General features: G+C 47.8%; 1 pseudogene; it reads right to left on the bottom strand.

The window, feature by feature from the left end:
• Positions 1-490: 490 nt before the first annotated feature.
• Positions 491-25310, bottom strand: LOC128406104 (inositol polyphosphate 5-phosphatase OCRL-like; annotated as a pseudogene).
• Between the last annotated feature and the right edge of the window lie 237 nt (positions 25311-25547).

The raw sequence follows: 25547 nt of genomic DNA, 5'->3' as shown, positions 1-25547 counted from the left end.
GGGGGAACTGGCCCTACTCCTCCGCTGCTCCTTTGGGACTCCCCTCTGGTTCCTTGTTTATGGATCGTCCCCTCTGGGATTCGCCTCGCCCTTACCATAGGCGCCCTCTCCTGGGAATCTTCTGATTCGCTGGAGAAGCTCATGGAATCTCTCGGTCCACTGTCATATTCCCCTACGCTCCCCTCCGATTCCTCTCCTCCGCTCTCTATCTGCTCTCTCCCCTGCTCTTCTGCTCCTGAACCTCTGACAGCACCCTTGAAGCTCCTTTGCAGCCATGTCTTTACCTGTCTCCACACCTGACACCACGTATGATGCTAGATGTGGGGCCTGCGGGCCTGTCAAGATTCCCCACCTCTGCTCTATCTAGCCAGGCTGATGTTTTCAAATGGGGGTTAAAGCTGTGAAGCTGTTTGGATGCATGACTGGACTTGACTGTGGGCATTTCATTGTGCTGTGTCCCAGAGCCTTAAGGATGGGCTGGCCTAGGAACCTAAGCCACCAGGTATATAAAAGTCAGGTCCACTCCAGCCAAGAGCGAAAGAAAAGCACCAAGCAGCCCTGCTCCCCAACAATGCCCCCCAAAGAGGATACGGATCGTCTCGGGAATGCTGGTGTCCAGCCACTCAGTTATCTCCTGCAGCTCGTCCTGCGTGCCCGGGGTCTGGAAGAGGTCCTCCTGAAGCAGAGTATCACCCATGCGTTAGGAAGGGATGAGGTACATCCTGGATAGCATGAAGAACAATCCAGCCCTGGGGTGCATCATGTGAGGTCGAGGAATGCCACAATGGAGAGAAGCCCATCACCAAGAGAGCTGGCACAAGGGCTGAGAATTGTATCCCGCCTGCTTTCCACAGTAGCATTCCTACTACCCTTCTCCTGATTTGGGGCAATGGGAGAGTGAAATCATTCCCCGCTTCTTCTAGTGGCGAGTCTCAGAGAGCCGCTTTGCTAGGGAGAGACAGACAATGGTTGGGAACACTTGGGTTCTTCTGAGCCGCTCTAAGGAAGACCGTATGCTGGATGTCCCACCCGCTGCCGCTCCACCAAGGTGCCACTATACTCACAGCAGGAGCTTGTAAGAGCGAGTCGGTAGCTAAGATAGAAATCAATGGTGGCGTTTGGAACCTGCACACCCCAAAACTGGTACTGGATTCCAGCCCACACCCATCCTTTCAATGGTACCGTCCCCCTCAGCTCACCTGGTGGCAGGCATTCTTGAAGAGGTGGTCCACCAAAAGCCAGATCTCCTTGGCCGCTCAGTGGAGTCATCACCATCCTGGGGTACGATATCCAGAAACTGCTTCTCCTGGAGGTCCAGTGACAAGCGGGGCTGGCATGAGAGCCTGACAGAATGTGTGCCTGTATGCATTCTTTCCTTGCTCCAGCTGGGTGGACAAGTCTTGCCCTCTGAGGCCACAACTAGGGCTGGGCGATAGCTGGCTTTCAACACGGTGATATATCACTAGCTAAACATTGCAATACACCAATATATCGCGATGTCTGAAATAAGATGGAGCTATGTAGAGGCATTGGCTGGCTTCACGGTTTCCCCCGCATTGTGATTTTTGCTGCCCCCTGCAGGAGGGCAGGGGAAAGCTGAACCGGCAGAGTCCACAGGGGCTGCAGGAATCTAGAGAAGCATTGTCTGGCTTCACAGTTTCCCCCCACATGGTGTTTTTTGCATAGTACACACACACATCATGATTCGCAATATACTGCCAGGTCAGAAATTATGAAACCAGTCTCACTATCTAGACTTCAAGCTGAGTTGAAAATATATCGCCCGGCCCTAGCCACAGCAAGCATCTCAAGTGGGGAAACAAAAAACAAATTGCTTGCACCCCAAATCCAAGCTCCCCCTCCCCCTATTAATATGCAGCTCGTAATCCTCCCACTCCGGATGTGCAGTTCACCCAAAAGCTTACTGAATATGCAGCTGTGGACATGAGGTTTGGCTAACATTTTATTTAAATTGTTGGGTGAAGGGCAGGAAATAAGTAACAAAAACAGCAACAGAACATGGATGGGTCTTCATAGGTTGATGGGCTGCAGCCCCAGCCAGCATGATGAGATGATGGGGTCACATGTTCACCACCCCTTGTCTAGAGCACGTTGCAGAGGCAGTGGTAGAAACTGAGCAACAGCTGGAGCCCCAGCCCACGACTTTGTCTGGGCAATGCAGCACACAGCAGCTGGTGAACCATGCCTCCGGCCTCCTTCCCATCTTCCTCTCCAGAAATGTTCAGGGTGGTTAGTTCTATCTCAAGCTACCACATTCAAGAGAAAGAGAAAGAGAGGAGGGGGGAGCAAGAGAGCTTTAGGAGCACAGCAGTGGCAAGCAGCCCATCACTAAAAGGAGTTGGCAAGGATGGAGAATTTGATCCCCTCATCCCCAGGGCAGCTGTTGATTAGGAACCAGTTCATCCCCCCTCCCCCCCCGCCAATACTCCCCACCCCTGGAGAGAGAGAGAGAGAGAGAGAGAGAGAGAGAGAGAGAGCACATTGGTGTGGGGAATGACACATACTGTATCAGAGTCTTAGTGCAAGAGTAGCTGGTGCATGCTAAAGAACACAGGAGCCTTGCTGGGTTAGATCAGCATTTTGTTCCCACAATGGCCAACTGGTAATCAAAAGCATGTGGTTTGTGATAATAGTGGCAAGAAGTAGCCCTGACCGGTAGCCACTGATAAACATATCCTCCATGGTTCTAAATGTCTACAGCTGTCCAAATTGACAGTCACCACTGTCTCCTTGTGGCTATGATAATACACCCAAGTAGATCTGATTTTGAGAGGAGTGACATTTCCCTGAGCCACCCCAAAGCAGCCACTACCGCTTCCCAAATGCCAGTGCTCAGGTGGTAAGAGTAAGCCAGAGTGGCATAGCCTGTGCAGCAGTGGCTGAGCACAGAGACAAGGAGAAAACTGGCTCTTGGGGCCAGAGGGGGCTGGCGCCTGCATCATGAGACTGGGCTTTCTGCCTCCCGTGCTGCCAATCGCAAGCGGACCCAGAGTCAAGCAGCGCAAAATCAGTTACAAGCAGTGATGGCAAATTCTGGTTTCGTCTCCGTTCTCCTCTGCCGACTTCTACAAGGGCCACGTTGAGACTAGGGAAGAGACCAAAGCAGAGAGCTAGAGCCACCACCTGGACTGGATTTGAGTCAGAAGGCAGGCAGGTGCGGGTTGCCTGAGAGGAAAGTCAGGTTGGTGGGGTAGTGCCTGGTTTGCCCTAAGGGACCAGCTGCCACTGCATGGAGCAGCTGCTGATCGCTGACAAGGGCAACTCCATTTACGTGCCTTCGAGGCACATGCACACTGCCGCAAAGCTGGAAGGGGCACTTGAAGGGGCAAAAATGTCCCCCCCCCCAAGAGCACCAAAGCGGCAAAGCGGCATGGAAACAGCATCTCGACTCCCTCCCAGGAGCTTTGGCACCGACCTCTCAGGCCTGCGGAGAGTTGGAGCAAGGAGTTTTGCAGGGAGGCTGCTGGTTTTCAAAAGGCCTTTCAAAAGGGTTTCCGGAAGTTTAGAGGGTGTTTGCAGGCTTTTCCAATGCTGTCCCCAATATACGCAATTTCATTTAAACGCACGGTACCTCGGAACGCAACCCCCGTGTAAACGGGGCGTTGCCTGTACCTGATTTGAGCCCGCTACAAGAACATCTAGAGGATAGCAAACCAGCTGTTACCTTTTCTAGGAAGCTGTCTTCTCCCTGAGATCAGAGGAGGAAGGCAAGAGCAAAAGACAACCCAGGGTGTTAATGGCACCATGCGAGCCTGCTGGATCAGGCCAATGGCCCATCTAGTACAGCATCCTGTTCTCACAGGTGTATGGGGGAAACCTTAACTTCAAGAATTAGGAAAAGAAGCGACTCAGTTCCCACCCCCACCCCACTTTCCTCTCTAGTCCTCCAAAGCAGCAGCTGCACAGAAGATGGTGACAGGATACTGGGGGGTGAGAGAAAGTGATCCTAACAAAAGAATATAAAAAGGGAAAGGATTTTTGCGCCCCCAATGTAACTTTCTTTTTTAGTTTACATTTCATTGAGTTTTTAAAAGTTTGGCTAGTTCTATATGATCCCCAAGATATTTTTGTGCCTCCACAACATAAAAATACGCTTCTTTTTTTAAAAAAAGTAATTTTTGGACGGACTGCTCTCACTGGTTCCCTGCGATGCCAAAAGGTGTTTTGGGACCCTCCAGCATTGTTTGGCTTCAATTCATTTGTGTGTGTGTGTTTGTTTAAAGCTGGTCACACACACTTTTACACTTTGGGCTCAGCTGCTTTGACGTGTGGCCCTTGGAGGCTTGAGCATGGGGCAATGCAGCCCACAAATGTTAAGCCTCCCCTGCTCTACCAAACTCCCAAGGTTTGAGGGAGGAGGGTTGGGAAGAGGAGGAGAAAAGGAAGGCCTTCCCTAGATGACCCTTGGGGTCCCTTTCCAACTCTACAGTTCTCTGATTCCAGAGAGAGACGCGCTGGGCTCCAAGTATCCCTCGCAGGGCTCAGCGCGAAGCCATGGTGTGATGGGATGATGAGCTGCTTGTGCATAAAGTCCTAGTCCCTCAGAGTTTGGCTAAGTCCACAAACCTCTGTCTGTGACGGAGCTCCTTAAGCATGGCTCCATCAGTCGCTCGTAGAATCGGACAGTGGGCGTTTACGGAACTTCTTCCAGCATAAAAGTTCCTTAACGGAAACGCGTCTTCTGGACTCTCGGCGTGACAGTTTCCAGCGAGGAGTGGGTGTCCCTATGGGAGGTCCTGAAACCTCCCCGCTATTTTCGCTGGAAGTGTCTCTGAGCCCTCCCTCCGACTCACTTTCCCTTGGAGCTCTTCCTCTCCCCCTGCTGGTTCCCTCCTCAGCGGATAAGTCTCTCTCAGCCTCTGTGAGCCCTTTCACCTCCTGTTTCTCCGATGGCAGTTCCCTGACATCCACCTCCCCTCCAGGGCCCCCTTCACCACCTCCCCTTCCCTCCTCTGCGGGAGGCGAGGGAGCAAAACCCCTGAAAGAACCTCCCTCATCTTCCGAAGTTTCGAACACTTCCCTCCACCGGTTGCTGTTTCCGGTTTCTAAGTACTCCTCCTCATCGGAGTCTGTACCTTCTTCCAACTCCGATTCCCTGAATCCTTCCAGTTCCTCCTCCTCGTCGGTGGTGCCAAAGTACTCCCTCCGGAACCTCGCTACTGGCTGAGGTTTCCTGGGGAACCTTTGGTGGAACGTTTCGATCAAGATCTCGTCACTGACCTCCTCTGCCGTCACCCAGGTGTTTTCCGACTCCGGTTCCCCTTCCCACGCGACCAAATACTCCACCTGATTACCCTTCCACCTGGAGTCGATGATCTCCGCCACATGGTTGCTGCTTTCCCTTTCTTCTAAGACTGGCCCCCGTGTGGAGACCCCTTCACCTTCCCCCCTATATGGTGACAGTAATGACCTGTGGAATACTGGGTGCAGTTTCATGTGGTTCGGTAACCGGAGTCTGAAAGCCACTGGGTTGACCTGTTGAATGACCTCAAATGGTCCCAATCTTTTGGGTCTCAATTTCTTGCAACCCCCCTTGAACGGCAACCCTTGGGTTGACAGCCACACCTGACTCCCCACCCTAATGGTTTCACCTTCCCTTCTGCTCTTGTCTGCCTGCCTCTTATATTCTTCTTTGGCCCTTTCTAAGTTGAGTTGGAGTTGACGATGGATCGCTTCCATTTCTTCTACAAAATGTTCGGCGGCCGGTACACTCCATCTCTCCCCTCCTCCCCCTGGAAACGCCCTGGGGTGGCACCCATAATTAGCCAAAAAGGGGCTCATCCCGGTGGACACATTCTCCGCATTATTGTAGGCAAATTCCGCTAGTGCCAACTTTTCGACCCAATCGTTCTCTCTGTCATTGACATAACACCTCAGGTATTGTTGGAGGATACCGTTTGCTCTCTCCGCCTGCCCATTGGTCTCAGGGTGCCTGGCGGTCGAAAAATTGACCTCTACGTGCAGTAAGCTCATAAGTTTCCTCCAGAACCTGGACGTGAACTGTTTCCCTCTGTCGGAGACCACCCTCAAGGGGGCGCCATGCAGCCTAAAAATATGTTCTACAAACAATTTCGCTGTCTCTTCCGCCGTGACTGCATGTGAGCAAGCTACAAAGTGGCCCATCTTAGTTAACAGGTCTACTACGACCAGTATGGCGGTTTTCCCCTGGGATTTCGGCAGATCAGTCATAAAATCTATCGATACCGCCTCCCACGGTCGTTCTGGTGTGGGTAACGGTTCTAATAACCCCGCCGGCGCCCGCCTTTCTCCTTTGGCTCTCTGGCATTGGTCACACCCTCTTACATACTCCCGTACATCCTCCCTCACCTTGGGCCACCAAAATTCCCTGGTCACCAACCACATGGTCTTGTGTTGCCCAAAATGCCCCGCTGTGGGGTTGTCGTGCAGCTGTTTGAGTACTCTCCCCCTCAATTCCCCTTCGGGTATATAAAGTGCCCCTTTGTAATACAATGCCCCGTTTCTTTCTTCAAAACCTCCGGGGTCTTCTCCCTCTCTCCTTAAACCTCTGAGCTTATTCTGGGCGTATTCATCATTCACCGTTCCCTCTACCAGTTCCCTTTGCCCCACCCAGGCCGCCCCACACACCCAGCGGTCCTCTGGGATGATATGTCTCTCTTCAGGTGCTCCCTCCCCCTCCAAATATTCAGGTTTGCGTGAGAGAGCGTCCGCTCTGACGTTTTCTGGACCTGGCACATAGCAAATTTCAAAATGGAATTTGGAGAACTCTTGGGCCCACCTCACTTGTCGTTGGTTGAGCACTCGTGCCGTTCTCCAATATTCCAAATTCTTGTGGTCCGTACACACTTGCACCTTATGCTGTGCACCAATTAGTAAATGTCTCCATCTCCGGAACGCTTCGTGAATGGCGAGTAGTTCTCAGTCATATACGGTGTAGTTCCTCTCGGATTTGTTTAGCTTACGCGAAAGGAAGGCACACGGTCTCCACTCCGACTTATTCTTCCCCGGCTGAAGAAGCACCGCCCCCACCGCCCGGTCTGATGCATCAGTTTCCACTCTCATTGGTTTTTGTAAATCCACATGCAGGAGCTGTTCTTCCGAAGCGAATGCCCTTTTCAATTCCTCAAATGCTTGCTCCGCCTCCGCCGTCCAAACAAATTTCTTCTTGCTGCTGAGACAGTCCGTGATGGGAGCTGTTAAGTGGGCAAAGTTCTTGATGAACTTACGGTAAAAGTTCCCAAACCCTAAGAATCTTTGCACATCCTTTTTCGTTTTTGGTGTCTTCCATTCCAGCACCGCCTGGACCTTGCCTGGATCCATGGCTAATCCCTTGTCTGACAAGCGGTACCCCAGGAATTCCACCTCCTTGGTGTGAAACTGACACTTCTCCAATTTCACCCACAGCTGGTTTGCTTGCAGTTGGCTCAGCACTTCCCTGCTCAATCTCGCTGGAAAACATCAAATCCATGGCGCGAAAAAACTTCCTCGTGTCCTTCAGCATTTCACTATTCCCTGCCATCAGGGGTCTAACCCAGTCTCTCGCCCCCCCTTCGAGATGGCCAACCACAAACGCCACTCGCGATGCCTCGTCGGGAAAGTCGTCAAACTGCAGATTGAGAGCATACTGCATCTCTGTCCTAAAGGCTTGATAGTTCCTGGGGTCCCCCCCAAACTTCTGCACCAATCCTGGCATCTTTCTTGCTAGTGGGGCGCCTTTTGCCTTTTCTGCATCCTGCGCCCTCCTTTCCTCTAGCCTCGCCGTTTGCAGCGCTAGCTGGACCTCCAACACCCGGTACCTTTCTTCCAGGCTTGGACCCTCTCCAGCTCCTCCTGCTCCCCCGGTTCTGGCTGGGTTGCTCATGATGCCTCTCTGCACAAGCTGCTTTCAGGGACTGTCCGATTGCTGTGATGGGATGATGAGCTGCTTGTGCATAAAGTCCTAGTCCCTCAGAGTTTGGCTAAGTCCACAAACCTCTGTCTGTGACGGAGCTCCTTAAGCATAATTTGGCTGTAAAACAACGATCCGTGAGTAGGCTAATTTCAGAACTAAAGGAACTTTAAAAATTATTTGGTACTGAAGCGGAGAGGCATAAACAGGAAGTCTTCCTTCCGTTCTTGTAAATGGAGTGAAGCAATGAACTTGTAAGCGGAAACCTCAAAGGACGTTGGTAAAGGATTATAATCCGAACATCAAATAAGCGATTCCCCCCCCCCTTGATTGCAAGGGAGGAGGGGGGAAAGGATCTGAACTGTATTTCCCTGCAAAAAGAGAGAGGAAGAGGAGCTAAAATTCACTGCTCAAAACCCTGGAACGGGCTCCCAGTGAACAGTGAAAATGCCGTATTGAGAAACGCGCTGTTGCTGAAAGTATCTTTTCTTTTGACAGTTAACTCTGCGTCTGAGATACAAGTAAGACACAATATTACTGACTGGCTTCTCCTGATTTCAAAGTATCAGGAAACAATTAGATAGAAACTGTTGTCCTTTTGTGACTGGGGGGCGAAAGGGAAAAGTTAGTTACTTTAAGACATTTTTGACTGTTACTGCTACTGTGTCCCCCTAGAGGAACTTTGAAATTATCACAACAGCAGCTGGGCCAAGGGAATTTTCCATTTCAAAACAAACTCTGACTCTGAGCGTGTGACTGACCTTGACTTTTATCTCGAGGGTTATGGCAGATGGGAAAGACAAGATAGACTTGGTACAAGCAACAAGGTCTGGCAGAGTATTTCGTACAGACGGTGGGCTGCAAAGAAGAGCTTCGACATCTGGTCCTGCTGGTTTACCAACAGCAACTCCATTGGCACAATCTAAACCTAAAGGTATGGCAGCTGATGATGCCCTGGCCCAGGCACTTGGTAAAATTAATGAATCTTTGGAAAGAATAAGCAAACAAGTAGCCGAGGCATCGGGCAGAATTGACCAAAACACTACAAGTATTAATCAAAACACTACAAGCATTAATAATTTGGGACAGAAGGTAAATACCAATACAGAAACTATTCAGAAATTACTACAGGAATCCACTTAGACACGAAAGACAGCTGAAGAGGCAAAAGAAATTGCAACTGCTACAGCCGCCGTTGTAGAAGAGAAGATACCACCGTTACACAAACAACTTGAAGACCACAGATCAATATTGTCTATGATTGAGTTGAAGGAGAAGCAAGCAAATTTAAGGGTCAGGGCGGTACCTGAATTGAAGAAAGATAATTTGATTGAATTTCTTACACAGGAATTTGCAGACTTTTGGAATCCAGATTTGGAGAAGGATAGTTTCAAGATAGTGAGTGCTTTTAGACTTGGAAAAGGAGGGAGGAAGAACAGGGTGAGAGACTGTTTGATCACCCTCCGAACAAAAGAGGAGAGAGACAAAATCTTGAGTCTGCACTTCCAGAAGACCTTGGAAATACATCAGTCAAAAGTGGAGATATTTAAGGATATTCCGAAACACCTTTTGGACCTTAGGTCCAATTATAGAGTTTTAGCTGCCCTGTTGAGAAGTAACGGAATCTTTTTCAGGTGGGAATTCCCCCAAGGCCTGTCCTTTGGCTACAAAGGGAAGAAGATAAAAATAAGATCAGAGGACGACAAAGACAAATTTTGGAGAGATCACGGAGAAGACCTGCAGAAGAAAGTTGCAGGAGAGTTAAGAGCACTTGTAAGTGAAACTTTAGATACACCAGATTTACCTCCTGAATTAAAAGACCGCCTAAAGAAGGTGATACCACCAACAGAGCAGGAACAGGCACTGGGTGCAGTTGGAGGAGAAGCATAGTAACTACATCATGGCTCTGCAACTACTAAGTTGGAATTGTAATGGTTTGAATTCCCCTCAGGAAAGGAGATCTGTGTTTCATTTATTAAAAAAGGAACAATTGGACTTGATTTGTCTACAAGAAACACATATAACAAGGCTACACAGGAAACTATTGATTAATAAAAGACTTGGTCAGGAGTTTATTTCATCGGACAAGGTCAAAAAAGAGGGGTAGTGATTTATGCAAAGGAGAGATTACTACTGAAATTTATCTTTAAAGACGACCAAGGAAGATTTGTGGCAATTGAAATTCAAACACAGGGAGAAATTTTTTTGATAGTAGGTGTCTACGCACCAAATGAGGGGAAATCTGATTTTTTTAAGAAGTTGCATGAGATCCTGATGGATTATTTGGATTACAATGTGATTTTGATGGGAGACATGAATGGAGTGGTATCTACACATATGGACAAGGCACAAAGACAGGTAGTCACTAAGGATGGTAGACTACCGAAAACTTTCTTTGAGATGACAGACAACTTGGATTTAGTTGATATTTGGAGAAGAAAGAACCCCTTGGCCAAAGAGGGAACCTTCTTGTGATGGCCTGGGATTCCGATTCTGAGAGTGAACCGGAGGAGTCCCAGCCGGCACAGGAGTCCCCGCCTCCAGGGCCGGCTGAACTGGGGCAGGGCCTTGATTCTGAGGAGCCTGCACCTGTGCCGGATCCTCAGGAGCAGGCACCAGGTGAATCCATTCTGGCCCCAGAGGTGGTTGAGGACTCAGTGCCTAAGGTGAGTCTTCCCCTGGTCCCAGTAACCCTTCAGCCTCTCCTGAACTGCAGAGGCTTAGGGCAGAGAGGCGAAGGGAACTGGTTTCTCCCAGGAGGAGTGCTCGCCTTAAGGCCAGGAGAGGCGGGGCTCCTGGGGGCCGGGACCGCCCCTGGCCTCAGAGAAGATAAAGGCCAGTCAGCCCGGTCCCAGGTTGCGGGAGCAACGTCATCATTGAAGAGCTGTTTCGGCCAGCATCCAGTCCTGTTTCTCCAGTGTTCCTGTTCCCCGCCCGGCTTCCTGCTTCTGACCTTCCAGCGTTCCTGTTCTCCGCCCGGCTTCCTGCTTCTGATCTTCGAGCGTTCCTGTCCCCGCCCGGCTCCCTGCTTCGGACCTCGCCTCGCACCTTGTGAACTATTTCCAGGCTAGTGACTCAGGACTGAACTTTGACTACGGTAACAGTAACCTTCCCCCCGGGACCAGCACACTTCTTTTCTGAAGCCAAAATGACATGGACTAGAAATGACCAAATATGGGTAACTAGAGGAATGGCACCAAAGACAAGAAAAGTGGAAATCTGCCCAAAAACCTGCTCCGACCATAATGCTGTCAAGATGGAAATGAAATTAACACCAACAGGTTCCTTTAGATGGAGGATGAATGACACCTTATTTAGAGATGAAGAAGTGTTTAAGAAGGCCCCAAAAACCTTGAGAGACTATTTTGAGATAAATATGAGCACCAATGTGGAAAAAAGAGTAATCTGGGACGCTAGTAAAGCTGTTATGAGAGGGTTCTTGATACAACAGAATGCAATAAAAAAGAGAATCCAGAATGAGAAGAAGGATAAAATTTTGGAGAAAATAAAGGAAAGTGAAAAAAAATTGAGAGCAAAACCCAAGTCGCAAGAGATTTTGAGAGAAATAAAGTTATATCAAGTGCAATTTATGAAAATGATGAATCAAGAGATTGAATGGAAAATTAAACAAATGAGACAAAAGACATTTGAGTCAGCTAATAAATGTGGGAAACTGTTGGCTTGGCAAATGAAAAAAAGACAAAAATTAAATACAGTTACAAATTTAGAAGTGGAAGGAAGGAACATACAGAACCCAGCTGAGATTAGAAATTGCTTCCAGAGGTACTTTAAACAACTATATACACAAGGGCCACAGAAAGAAACTGACGTAGACCAATTTTTGAAAACAAATGGACTACAAAAAATCTCTCAAGAAAATAAATTAATGTTGAACTATAAAATAACTGAACAGGAGATAGAAGGTGCCATTCAGAATATGCAATTGGGTAAATCTCCAGGACCGGATGGACTGACTTCTAGATACTACAGATCTTTAAAAGAATGGCTAGTACAACCTTTGAAAGAGGTCTGTAACGAAATAATGGAGGGGGAAAGGGCACCAGAGTCGTGGAAAGAAGCATATATCACACTTGTACCGAAAATAGAGACTGAAAAGACGCAGCTTAAGAACTACCGACCCATATCACTGCTTAATGTGGATTACAAAATTTTTGCAGATATCTTGGCTAAAAGACTAAAAAGAGTTACAGAAAGGTAGCCGTGTTGGTCTGCCATAGTCAAAACAAAATTTTTTTCCCCTTCCAGTAGCACCTTAAAGACCAACTAAGTTACCATTACTGGCCCCAACAACATCACGCATACCATCTCGGGACTATTTAATTGCTCATCGTCTAACATTGTATATGCCATCAAATGCCAACAGTGTCCTTCAGCTCTCTATATTGGACAAACAGGCCAAACCTTACGCCAAAGAATAAACGGACATAAATCGGACATCAAGAATCACAAGACAGAGAAACCAGTAGGAGAACACTTCAATCTCCCAGGACATTCTATACAAGATCTCAAAGTAGCTGTTTTACTACAAAGGAATTTCAGAAATAGACTGGAAAGAGAAGCTGCTGAATTGCAACTCATTACCAAACTTAAAACCATGGAGAGACCTGGTCTGAACAAAGACATTGGATTCTTATCTCATTATACATGACAAAGCCATTTTTCACCTTCTCACCCCTTGCTTTTTCCTGTAAGACCTATTGCAGTCGTTAAGAGTCGTCAACAGGCTCATCACAGCTATCTGCCAATCACCCATTCCCACCACCCTTCTGAGTAATACCCCTCCCCACCTTCTCACTATATAGAGGGATCTGGCAACTTCTGTTTCAGTGTATCTGAAGAAGTGTGCATGCACACGAAAGCTCATACCAAGAACTAACTTAGTTGGTCTTTAAGGTGCTACTGGAAGGAAAATTTTTTTTTGTTTTGACTAAAAAGAGTGTTAGTGGAAGAGATACATAAAGACCAAGCAGGCTTCCTCCCAGGAAGACATTTATCTGACAATGTGAGAAACATAATTAATATTCTAGAAAAACTACAAGTGAATATAAACACTAAGGCAGTTTTAATATTTGTGGACGCGGAGAAAGCTTTTGACAACATTTCTTGGACTTTTATGAAAAAGAACTTACAGGGTATGGGGGTAGGCCAAGGTTTTGAAAACGGTATAAGTGCAATATATTCAGAGCAAAAGGCTAAATTAATTGTAAATAACGTGGTGACAGAAGAATTTAAGATAGAAAAAGGGACACGACAAGGTTGCCCAATATCCCCACTGCTTTTTATATCGGTCCTGGAGGTTTTGCTGAATATGATTAGAAGGGACCAGTTGGTTAAAGGTATACAGGTCGGAGCCAAACAGTACAAATTGAGAGCATTTGCAGATGACTTAGTATTGACGTTACAGGAGCCAGAATCTAGTACTAAAAGGGTTTTAGAATTGATTCAAGAATTTGGTCAGGTTGCAGGGTTTAAACTGAATAAGTCAAAAACCAAGGTTTTAGAGAAAAATTTAACACCAATTGAGAGAGAGAGGTTTCAGAATGTGACAGGTTTAACAGTGGTTAAGAAAGTCAAATACTTGGGGATCAACATGACAGCAAAAAATGGGAATTTATTTAAAGACAACTATGAAAAATGCTGGGTTGAAGTGAAAAAAGATTTAGAAATATGGTCAAATTTGAAGCTTTCACTGCTGGGCCGTATTGCTGCGATAAAAATGAATGTATTGCCTAGAATGTTGTTTCTGTTTCAGGCATTGCAAATTGTGGACAAAATGGACTGTTTCAAGAAGTGGCAGAGAGATATTTCTAGATTTGTCTGGCAGGGCAAGAAGCCTAGAATAAAATTTAAAATATTAACAGATGCAAAGGAAAGAGGTGGATTTGCCCTGCCAGACTTTAAACTTTACTATGAATCAGCAGCTTTTTGCTGGTTGAAAGAATGGCTACTTCTTGAAAACACAGATATTTTGGATTTGGAAGGTTTTAATAACGTATTGGGATGGCATGCATATCTGTGGTATGACAAGGTCAAAGCGCATAAAGCATTTAAAAACCATATTGTTAGAAAAGCATTGTTTAATGTTTGGATAAGATATAAGGACTTATTGGAAAATAAAACCCCAAGGTGGCTGTCACCGATGGAAGCGAAAGCTCAGAAAAAGCTCAATATGGAGGTTAAATGGCCGAAATATTGGGAAATTTTGGAACAAGAGGGAGACAGACTGAAATTGCAGAGTTTTGAGAAACTAAAGAACAAAGTGCGAGACTGGCTTCATTATTATCAGATAATGGAGGCATATAATATTGGACAAGAAAATTGGCTTCCAGGTGGAAAAATCAAAATTAGAAACTGTTAGAACCCAAAACTAAGATTTTGTCAAAGATGTATAACTTGCTGTTGAAATGGAATACTCAGGATGAAATGGTTAAATCGGCTATGATTAAATGGGCACAAGATGTTGGACATAACATAATGATGGCTGACTGGGAACAGTTATGGACCACAGGTATGAAATTTACGGCATGCAATGCCCTAAGAGAGAATATTATGAAAATGATATACAGGTGGTACGTGACCCCACTCAAGCTTGCAAAAATCTATCACCTGCCCGATAATAAATGTTGGAAATGTAAAGAAACTGAAGGTACATTCTTTCACCTTTGGTGGACGTGCCCAAGGATTAAGGCTTTCTGGGAGACGATATATAATGAATTGAAAAAGGTATTTAAATATACCTTCCTGAAGAAACCAGAGGCCTTTCTCCTGGGCATAGTCGGCCAATCGGTGTTAAAGAAAGATAGAACTTGCTTTATGTACGCTACAACAGCAGCAAGAATACTTATTGCAAAGTACTGGAAGACACAAGACATACCCACTCTGGAAGAATGGCAGATGAAGGTGATGGACTACATGGAATTGGCGGAAATGACTGGCAGAATCCGAGACCAGGGAGAAGAGTTGGTGGAAGAAGACTGGAAGAAATTTAAAGACTACCTACAGAAATATTGCAAAATTGATGAATGATAGAATGATGTTGGATTGAAATTAAGTGGTTTCTAGCTGTAATGGTTTAAAAGAATATGAAAAAATGGTTTTTTTAAAGTAAAAATTTAATGTTATAACAATTTAAGATTAAAGATCAGGGTAAAATAAAGAGGGAAAGAAACTGCTGAACTAATAAATTGAACTGGAATACAAAAAAGGGAGGTATGAGGAGGTCCGGGAAACAAGTAAATGAAAGATAAGTGATGAAAGTTTGATTGTTTTTAACTGTTTTTATTTTGTATTTTTTCTTTTTCCTTTTTCCTTTTGTAATATTGTAAAAACCCTAATAAAAATTTATTAAAAAAAGAAAGAGATCCCCCGGAAATCAAGACTGAGCTAGATGGGCCAAGGGCTTCTTTCCCCCCTGGTCTTTTTGCAGCAAACCCTCTTTAGGGGGTTGGAGAGGATCCTATTGGTCTTTACCTCCCTCCAGGGAGGGAAGGAATTCGTTCTCCATCCTGTCCATCAACTGAACAATACCCTCCACAACCTTCACCTATGGGGGGGGGGCAGAGCACATTTGTTGGGGCTATGGACTAAAGGGGGGGCATGAGTTAAGAGCAGAAAGGCCTGCTGCACCCCCCTGTTCCCAGCCCTGAAAGAGGCAAGCACTGTAACTCTGTGACTTCCAGAGCCAATGGGCTGAAGCCAAATGCTCCAAGCCAAGTACCACAGAAGCTCCATTGGATGAATGGAGCCAACGGTTAAGGTATACAGTTCAGCCCATGTGGTCTGCCATGCCTGCAGGAGCAGCGTGTACTCAGAAGAGTGGGGAATGGAAGCCTAGGGATTTAACAGAGCCAAAACCTGCCCACTCCTTGCACCGGAAGTCCTTGGCCAAGGAGGAGCTCTGTGGAAAGGGGCCTGGTTGTTGGTCAGGGCCTGCCCAGATTCGAGGAGGTGCCACATGGCAGGCAACTAAAAACCCTGAATAGACGATAGCCCTGGCCAGGGCAGGGGTTACCCCTGTGAGGAAGAGGGAGCTCCTTTTCAATTCCATGTGGCTTCGGTAGCTGAGCTGATTCACGCTGCCTCCTCTCCAGAGGATTGGCTCACACCATGCTGGCACACGGCACTTCCCACTGCAAGGAGACAGTTGGACTGGCTGAGGCAACACACAAGGCTCACGCAGTCAAACTTTGGCTCCACACACGGCCTGTGATCTTGACCACGGTCAGGAGCTGGAGATGATGGGGCTTGGGAGTCCAACTTCTGAAGGGGCGGACCTTGCAGGTGTGCAGGCATGTTGCCTCATGGAGAGAGTTGTCAGGAAATCAAAAGCTGCCTTCGACCAGGTCAGAATGAATTTCTGACCTCCCCCAGTTTGGATTCCTACATTGCAGGGGGTTGGACTAGATGACCCTCGTGATCCCTTCCAACCCCACGATTCCTTAATTAAGTCTACTCTGGCTGGCAGCAGCTCTCTGTGGCCCAATCCTTTTTCAGGTGGAGGTGCCATAGAGTTTCAACTTGAGACTCTGCATACAAAGCATATGGCACACCACCAAATGATGATCCTTCCCCAAAGCAAGGGGCCCCGTTATTCTTGTTCAGACACTATTTTTTCAGTGATCCAAAAGACCCTTTCTGGCACCTGAAATGCTGCCCAAAGGAGCCTGCCGTTTTCCGGCTTCGTCACTACATGTTCCGCCTGTCCTTTTGATTTCCCCATTACCACAGCAAGAGCAATGAAACTAGCAGGCCTAGGTGGCTTCTGACAGTTGTCAAGAACCACAAGAATATGCCAAATCCTGGATGGTGAGGCTCAATGGCTACTAGCCATAATGGCCACCGAACATACTCCACCAAGAGAAGCAGTATGGCTTGGAGGAGGGGAGCGTGCTGTTGCATCTCATTGGCCAATGTGAGAACAGGATGCTGGGCCAGATGGACCAATGGCCTGATCCAGCAGGGCTGCTCTCATGTTCTTATGCCCTGGCAGACTCATCTTGAGAGAGCACCAAGTCTCATTCCCAGACTTCCTTGACACAAACAGGATTCTCTGCTTATACACGCCATGAAACAGAGGATGCTGGTTATCAGGACAAATGTGGGGGAAAGGCTGCTTGTGGAAAAGGAGCCAAAACATTTCCAGAGACTTTGAGCAGGGACGGCTTGAGGAAGACAAGATATCACAGCCTTGCATTTCACAACTCGCCTAGCAGCCTTTGGCAACCCGGAATTCCATGCAAGCAAAGTGAGCAGGTGAAGGAGAGCTGGATCTCTCTCTTCCTCCGTGGCTTGGTGTCCATTCTGGCTGCAGAGGAAAGGAAGTCCGCCCAGCCCTCAACTCTAGCCCTCCTCCAACAGCTTGCTTAGCAGAAAGCCATTTGTTACTAGCCTGCTGAGGAGGATGGAAAGGCAGGACACTACTAGCATCTCAGCAGACTAGGAAAAACAAACAAGCCTTGCAGAAGAATGATTGAGAGGACTTACTTACAAAGGCTCAACTATCAAGCAGGATCTGTTTTAGAGTCGAATTTGTACGTGGGGATGAACTTGATCTCTCCCTCTGTGAAATCAGCAAAAGCTGTCTTTTGGGTACGCTGAATGTTTAGCTAAAGCCAAAAAGAAACCGCTTATCAGCAGAGAAGCAAAAGACCCCCTGTTGCCTGACAATGGAGTCTGTTAACAGCCACTGTTGTGCTGGAAGACCAAGGTGAAGTACTAGTAGGTTAAAGGTAAAGGGACCCCTGGTTGGACAGTGTTCTCGAAGCTACAAACATGAGTCTGACCAAACTGCGGGAGGCAGTGGAAGACAGGAGGGCCTGGCGTGCTCTGGTCCATGGGGTCACGAAGAGTCGGACACGACTAAACGACTAAACAACAACAACAACAAAGGGACCCCTGACCATTAGGTCCAGTTGTGACCGACTCTGGGGTTGCGGCGCTCATCTCGCTTTATTGGCCAAGGGAGCCGGCGTACATGTGGCCAGCAGGACTAAGCCGCTTCTGGCGAACCAGAACAGCACACAGAAACGGCGTTTACCTTCCCGCCGGAGCGGTACCTATTGATCTACTTGCACTTGGACGTGCTTTCGAACTGCTAGGTTGGCAGGAGCAGGGACCGAGCAAGGGAAGCTCACCCCGTCGCGGGGATTCGAACCGCCGACCTTCTGATCGTCAAGCCCTAGCCTCTGTGGTTTAACCCAGAGCGCCACCCGCGTCTCTACTAGTAGGTTAGCCAAGTGCAAAAAAAGGGGTATACCTGCTGAAATCCTATCTTATACACACTTATTAAAGGTACAGGATGCTTGTGCATTTTTGCCCCATGTCATCTTAAATTACTTTGCTGCATCACACGACAGGAAAATCCTTCCATTGCATCCGCTAGCTCTCGCCCGGCACAACATTTTAGAATAATTAGGTCGATAATGTCCTTAGGAGGACAACCAAATTTAAGCACAAATTCGACCCACAGCTGTGAGGCATTCGCGAGCTTTTTTGCGGAGAAAGTCCTGTTGCTCCGCCATGACCTCCCTGCCAATTTAGATACAGTGACTGAACTGGAGGCCCCTCGACTGTCTTCGGGTCCAGTGTTGGATCATTTCAATCGGCTACTCCCTGCTGATGTGGATAGATTCCTCCAAGCTGGTAGGCCCACCACCTGCCTCCTCGATCCGTGCCCGTCTTGGCTGATTAGGGCGTGTCCAGATGTTGCACGGACCCCCCTGGTTGAAATTATCAATTTGTCCCTTGGCATGAGGACATTCCCAGGGGACCCGAAGGAAGCAGTGGTATGTCTGCTCTTAAAGAAAAACTTCACTAGATCCTTTAGACCTATCCAATTACCGGCCAGTTTCAAATCTTCCATATCTGGGTAAGGTAATTGAGAGAGCGGTTGCTGATCAGCTTGGTAGGTTTCTGGAGGAAACATCGGCTTTAGGTCCATTTCAGTCCGGGTTCCGTCCTGGTTTCGGGACCGAGACGGCTCTGGTTGCCCTAACAGATGATCTACGTAGACAACTGGATCGAGGCGGGTCAGGACTGCTGATTCTTTTAGATTTGTCAGCAGCCTTTGACATGGTCAATCATGATCTTCTGGACCACCGCCTTGCCGACGTGGGGATACAGGGCATAGCCCGTAAATGGCTGTGCTTTTTTATCTATGGTCGGGGACAGAGGGTGGCGCTAGGGAGGGAGATGTTGTCGTGCCACTCCTTGGTGTGTGGAGTGCCGCAGGGCGCAAACCTCTCCCCAATGCTTTTTAACATCTTTATGCGCCCCCTTGCCCAGATTGTCCGAAGCTTTGGGCTGGGCTGTCACCAATATGCTGATGACACTTAGCTCTACCTGCTGATGGATGGCCGCACCGACTCGGCCCCGGACACACTGAGCAGATGCTTGGAAGCTGTGGCTGGATGGTTTCGTGGGAGCTGATTGAAACTAAATCCTTCGAAGACAGAGGTCCTATGGCTGGGTTGGGATGGCATGGGGATGAGGGACCAACTCCCTTCTCTTGCGGGGGCCCAATTAGTGCCATTGCCTTCTATTAAGAGTTTGGGTATAATCCTTGATGCCTCCCTTTCCATGGAGGCGCAGGTTACAGCAACAGCCAAGGCGACATTTTTCCACCTTCGCCGCATCAAGCAGTTGGTCCCTTACCTTTCCCGCCCCGACCTGGCCACAGTGATCCATGCGACGGTCACCTCCAGGCTTGACTACTGTAATTCGCTCTATGTGGGGCTGCCCTTGAAACTCCAGCGGGTGCAGAATGCTGCAGCGAGGCTCCTCACGGGGTCTCTGCCATGGGAGCATATTCACCCAGTGCTTTTCCAGCTGCACTGGCTCCCGGTGGAGTACAGGGTCAGATTTAAGGTGCTGGTTTTGACCTTTAAAGCCCTTCACGGCTTAAGACCTACAGGACCGCCTCTCCCAGTATGCCCCACGCTGGACCTTAAGGTCCATAAATAGCAACACCCTAGTGGTCCCGGGCCCTAAGGAAGTTAGATTAGCTTCAACCAGAGCCAGGGCCTTTTCAACACTGGCTCCGGCTTGGTGGAACGCTCTGTCTCATGAGACCAGGGCCCTGCGGGATCTGATTTCTTTCCGCAGGGCCTGTAAGACAGAGTTGTTCCGCCTGGCCTTTGGCTTGGAGCCAATTTGATTCCCTCCCCCTCTTTCTTTTTCCTTTCTCCTCCTGTGATGGGGCTGCATTTTAATGTTTCAATATTTTAATGCTGTATTTTAATTCAACTTGTTTTAATTATTGCTTGTTAGCTGCCCTAAGCCTGGCCTTGGCTGGGGAGGGTGGGGAATAAATAAAAATTATTATTATTATTATTGTTGTTGTTGTTGTTGTTGTTGTTTAGTCGTTTAGTCGTGTCCGACTCTTCGTGACCCCATGGACCAGAGAACGCCAGGCACCCCTGTCCTCCACTACCTCCCGCAGTTTGGTCAAACTCATGCTGGTAACCTCGAAAACACTATCCAACCATCTCATCCTCTGTCGCCCCCTTCTCCTTGTGCCCTCCATCTTTCCCAGCATCAGTGTCTTCTCCAGGGAGTCTTCTCTTCTCATGAGGTGGCCAATGTACCGGAGCCTCAGCTTCACGATCTGTCCTTCCAGTGAGCACTCAGGGCTGATTTCATTAAGAATGGATGCGTTTGATCTTCTTGCAGTCCATGGGACTCTCAAGAGTCTTCTCCAGCACCATAATTCAAAAGCATCAATTCTTCGGCGATCAGCCTTCTTTATGGTCCAGCTCTCACTTCCATACATCACTACTGGGAAAACCATGGCTTTAACTATACGGACCTTTGTTGGTAAGGTGACGTCTCTACTTCTCAAGATGCTGTCTAGGCCTGTCATTGCCCTTCTCCCAAGAAGCAGGCGTCTTTTAATTTCGTGGCTGCTGTCACCATCTGCAGTGATCACGGAGCCCAAGAAAGTAAAATCTCTCACTGCCTCCATTTCTTCCCCTTCTATTTGCCAGGAGGTGATGGGACCAGTGGCCATGATCTTCATTTTTTTGATGTTGAGCCTCAGACCATATTTTGCGCTCTCCTCTTTCACCCTCATTAAAAGGTTCTTTAATTCCTCCTCACTTTCTGCCATCTGAGGTTGTTGATATTTCTTCCGGCAATCTTAATTCCAGCTTGGGATTCATCCAGCCCAGCCTTTCGCATGATGTATTCTGCATATAAGTTAAATAAGCAGGGAGATAAAATACAGCCTTGTCGTACGCCTTTCCCAATTTTGAACCAATCAGTTGTTCCATATCCAGTTCTAACTGTAGCTTCTTGTCCCACATAGAGATTTCTCAGAAGACAGATGAGGTGATCAGGCACTCCCATTTCTTTAAGAACTTGCCATAGTTTGCTGTGGTCGACACAGTCAAAGGCTTTTGCATAGTCAATGAAGCAGAAGTAGATGTCTTTCTGGAACTCTCTAGCTTTCTCCATAATCCAGCGCATGTTTGCAATTTGGTCTCTGGTTCCTCTGCCTCTTCTAAATCCAGCTTGCACTTCTGGGAGTTCTCGATCCACGTACTGTTTGAGCCTTCCTTGTAGAATTTTAAGCATAACCTTGCTAGCGTGTGAAATGAGTGCAATTGTGCGGTAGTTGGAGCATTCTTTGGCACTGCCCTTCTTTGGGATTGGGATGTAGACTGATCTTCTCCAATCTTCTGGCCACTGCTGAGTTTTCCAAATTTGCTGGCATATTGAGTGTAGCACCTTAACAGCATCATCTTTTAAAATTTTAAATAGTTCAGCTGGAATACCATCACTTCCACTGGCCTTGTTATTTGCAGTGCTTTCTAAGGCCCATTTGACTTCACTTTCCAGGATGTCTGGCTCAAGGTCAGCAACCACACTACCTGGGGTGTACGAGACATCCATATCTTTCTGGTATAATTCCTCTGTGTATTCTTGCCACCTCTTCTTGATGTCTTCTGCTTCTGTTAGGTCCTTACCACTGTTGTCCTTTATTATGGTAATCTTTGTACGAAATGTTCCTTTCATATCTCCAATTTTCTTGAACAGATCTCAAGTGGTTTTTCCTACTTTCTTCAATTTAAGCTTGAATTTTGCTATAAGAAGCTGATGATCTGAGCCACAGTCAGCTCCAGGTCTTGTTTTTGCTGACTGTATAGAGCTTCTCCATCTTTGGCTGCAGAGAATATAATCAATCTGATTTCGATACTGCCCATCTGGTGATGTCCATGTGTAGAGTCGTCTCTTGTGTTGTTGGAAAAGCGTGTTTGTGATGACCAGCTTGTTCTCTTGACAGAACTCTATTAGCCTTTGCCCTGCTTCGTTTTGATCTCCAAGGCCAAACTTGCTAGTTGTTCCTTTTATCTCTTGCCTCCCTACTTTAGCATTCCAATCCCCTATAATGAGAAGAACATCCTTCTTTGGTGTCACTTCTATAAGGTGTTGTAAGTCTTCATAGAATTGGTCAATTTCAGTTTCTTCAGCACCAGTAGTTGGTGCATAAACTTGGATTACTGTGATGTTAAAAGGTCTGCCTTGGATTCGTATCGAGATCATTCTATCATTTTTGAGATTGCATCCCAGTACAGCTTTCGCCACTCTTTTGTTGACTATGAGGGCCACTCCATTTCTTTTACGGGTTTCTTGCCCACAGTAGTAGATGTGATGGTCATCCGAACTAAATTCGCCCATTCCCGTCCATTTTAGTTCACTGATGCCCAGGATGTCAATATTTATTCTTGCCATCTCATTTTTGACCACCTCCAACTTACCTAGGTTCATGGTTCTTACATTCCAGGTTCCTATGCAATATTTTTCTTTACAGCATTGGACTTTCCTTTCGCTTCCAGGCATATCCGCAACTGAGCGTCCTTTCGGCTTTGGCCCAGCCGCTTCATCAGCTCTGGATCTACTTGTACTTGCCCTCCGCTCTTCCCCAGTAGCATGTTGGACGCCTTCCGACCTGAGGGGCTCATCTTCCAGCGTCATAACTTTTATATGCCTGTTGTCTTTGTCCATGGAGTTTTCTTGGCAAGGATACTGGAGTGGCTTGCCGGTTCCTCCTCCAGGTGGATCACGTTTGGTCAAAACTCTCCACTATGACCTGTTCATCTTGTGTGCCCTGCTCGGCGTAGTTCATAGCTTCTCTGAGTTCTTCAAGCCCCTTCGCCACGGCAAGGCAGTGATCCATGAAGGGGCATATTATTATTATTATTATTATTATTATTATTATTATTATTATTATTCTTATTCTTATCTGGGCACAGGTATCCTTGTAATCCTGGTTTCGGCGCTCAAAGTCTTCCACGTGGGCATCAAGGTGGGAATTGACCATGCAGAAGCTGGTATTGTTGCAGACAAGCCTCGCGGCCACACACCCCTTGTTACCCTGCAGGGGCGGAGCAAAGATGGCTGTTAGTGAGCAAGCAGGAAAGAGGGGGGAACTGGTTGGCAGATAGACAGACAGAAAGATCGACGTCGGGAATTCCGCTGTCAGGGTCTACTCCCCATCTTCCCCATGATGCCTGTGCCCACTGTCTCCCTCATCGCTTCCTTGATGCGGCTGAGCTGGTCCTTCCTGACAAAGATGAGCAACATCATTCCGACTAGACGCACCAGCTGCACCTAGAAGATGCAAGGTACTGGGATGTCTACCAGCTCTGTTCATTGCTTGCTGTCCTGGGCCGGCTGGATGCAGATAGGAGTGGCAGGGGGCCCCAACTGGGGATCCCCCAAGGGAAGAAGGCTCAGAGCCAGGGACTGGTGGGGGGTCGTCCGAGGGAGAAGAGGGAGCAGACTGTGAGCAAGAGGAGGTGTTGGAAACTGGAGAGGCAGGGGGGCAGGGAGATTCTGTGGCAAACAGCAGCCCAGAATCCGAGGCAGAAGTGGAGGCTGGAGGCGGGGGTCAAGAGGCAGAGATCAGGCAGGCTGCTGCAGAAGCCAGGGGGTCTCCCCATCCTGCTGCGATCAGCTCCCCTCCCTGCTGGTCTCCCAGAAGACAGAGAAATTAAGAGGAGGGAGCAAAGACAGGCAAGGTGTCAGAGTCTCAGGTTGCTTGGGAAGGACCAGGGGGAGGAGGAGACTTCAGAGAGTGGTGGGAGGGTAGCAACCTTCAGCCTTCACAACTACCTCACTGGGGAAGACCTGTTGGGAAAGGTTTCTGTGATCACGAGGCCTGCACGGTTTGGGTTTCTTTGAATAAAGAATGTTGGCTTCTTTTGAATAAAACACCACTGACACCAGGTGTTTTCTCTTGCTGACCTCCTCCTCCTCCTCCTCCTCCTCACTCCAGCTCCTGACAGCTGTCTGGCTGCTGAAGAAATGGGTGGGGTTGGACTTACTTTCTTGTACTTGGATTTGGAACGCAAAGCCTTTTCCACAGCTGTCAGCCACTCTTGCTCCTTTGTCGAGGGCAAGTAGAAGAAAGCCTCTGCGCTCAGGTCCAGCTCCTGGAACCGAATGCCCAAGTGCCAAAGAGAAGGATGTGGAACTGCAGGAATAGGACTCCAATCGGAACAGACGTGCTGGTTAAATATGCAAAGACAACAGGAGTGTGCAAGGGCAGGCAAGATCAGGACCAAGAACAAACAAGTAATACCAGCCACTTCTTCCTCAGCTTAGCTATTCGGGGCCCCAAAGGAGCTTTGCTAATGAAAGAACAAAAGCTTTTTCCTTGTATTTTTTAAGATGTGTCAGCCAGCCTGATATCTAAGCACTATCCCAGTAGCCACAGGCAACCAGAAATTCTTTGAAGGCAAGTGAGTTGGTTGATCTCTCCATTCTTCCTTCACCTGGCAACCTGGTTTCCAGGCTGGCTTTCCGGGAGCAGAAAACCACCTCTCAGATCTGCTGTGCCAAGCTTGTTTGCTAGAAGATTACCCCGTAACACCCTTGTCCTCTTTGCAAACCTCCTAAATGGCTAGCCTTCTGTGTTTCCATGCTGGCCATGAAGGAAGGGGCATTCCCCACTCTGAAAACAGCACAGAAATACAGCCTGTCTAGTAAAGGGGTAAAAAGAGCAAGCTAAACAGCCTCTGTAAAACAGTAGCATCTGAAGCTGCTAACCACATACTGATAAACATATCATAAAAGGAGATAGTTTTGGATTAACTGCATCTTGTCTCAATGTCTGAAGGTGCACAATCCGCTTCATTTGAACCATGGCTCATTGAAACAAGCCAACTTCCAATCGTGGGTTTACAAAGCTGGTAAAATGAACCACCATAGGATCTGGACACACCAAACTGTGGTTAATTTAAAATCCAAGTGGAAGCTTCCCAATAGGCTTGGGGTGGGGGAGAGGTGTGCAAAGCTGGAGGAGAGGCTGCCGTCCTGCTCATAATATGAAGCCACGGTTCAGTATGTGGCACCAAGGAAAATTGCCCACCAGAACTAATACTTTCCATTACCCACCCATGTGGCCTGAGTGAACAGGACAGACTTTGCCTGGCACCCAACAATAAAGCTGTCATGTAGATGTCGCTTTCTCCAGCCCCAACTCTGATACAGGTTCCACTGGTCTTTGCACTTTTGCATGATCTGACCTGAATTCTGGGTGTTGACACATTCCTTCTCTCTCTTGGCGAGGACGTGCTGGATGAGTCCCTCTCTCTGTCCGGACTGCGTATGTGTGGAAGGCACAAAGAGCTTGCGC

Source organism: Podarcis raffonei, chromosome W (assembly GCF_027172205.1).
Source record: "Podarcis raffonei isolate rPodRaf1 chromosome W, rPodRaf1.pri, whole genome shotgun sequence".
NCBI classification, from domain to species: domain Eukaryota; kingdom Metazoa; phylum Chordata; class Lepidosauria; order Squamata; family Lacertidae; genus Podarcis; species Podarcis raffonei.
The sequence above is the reverse complement of the archived record's forward strand: the minus strand, read 5'-3'. Positions and strand labels throughout refer to the sequence as shown.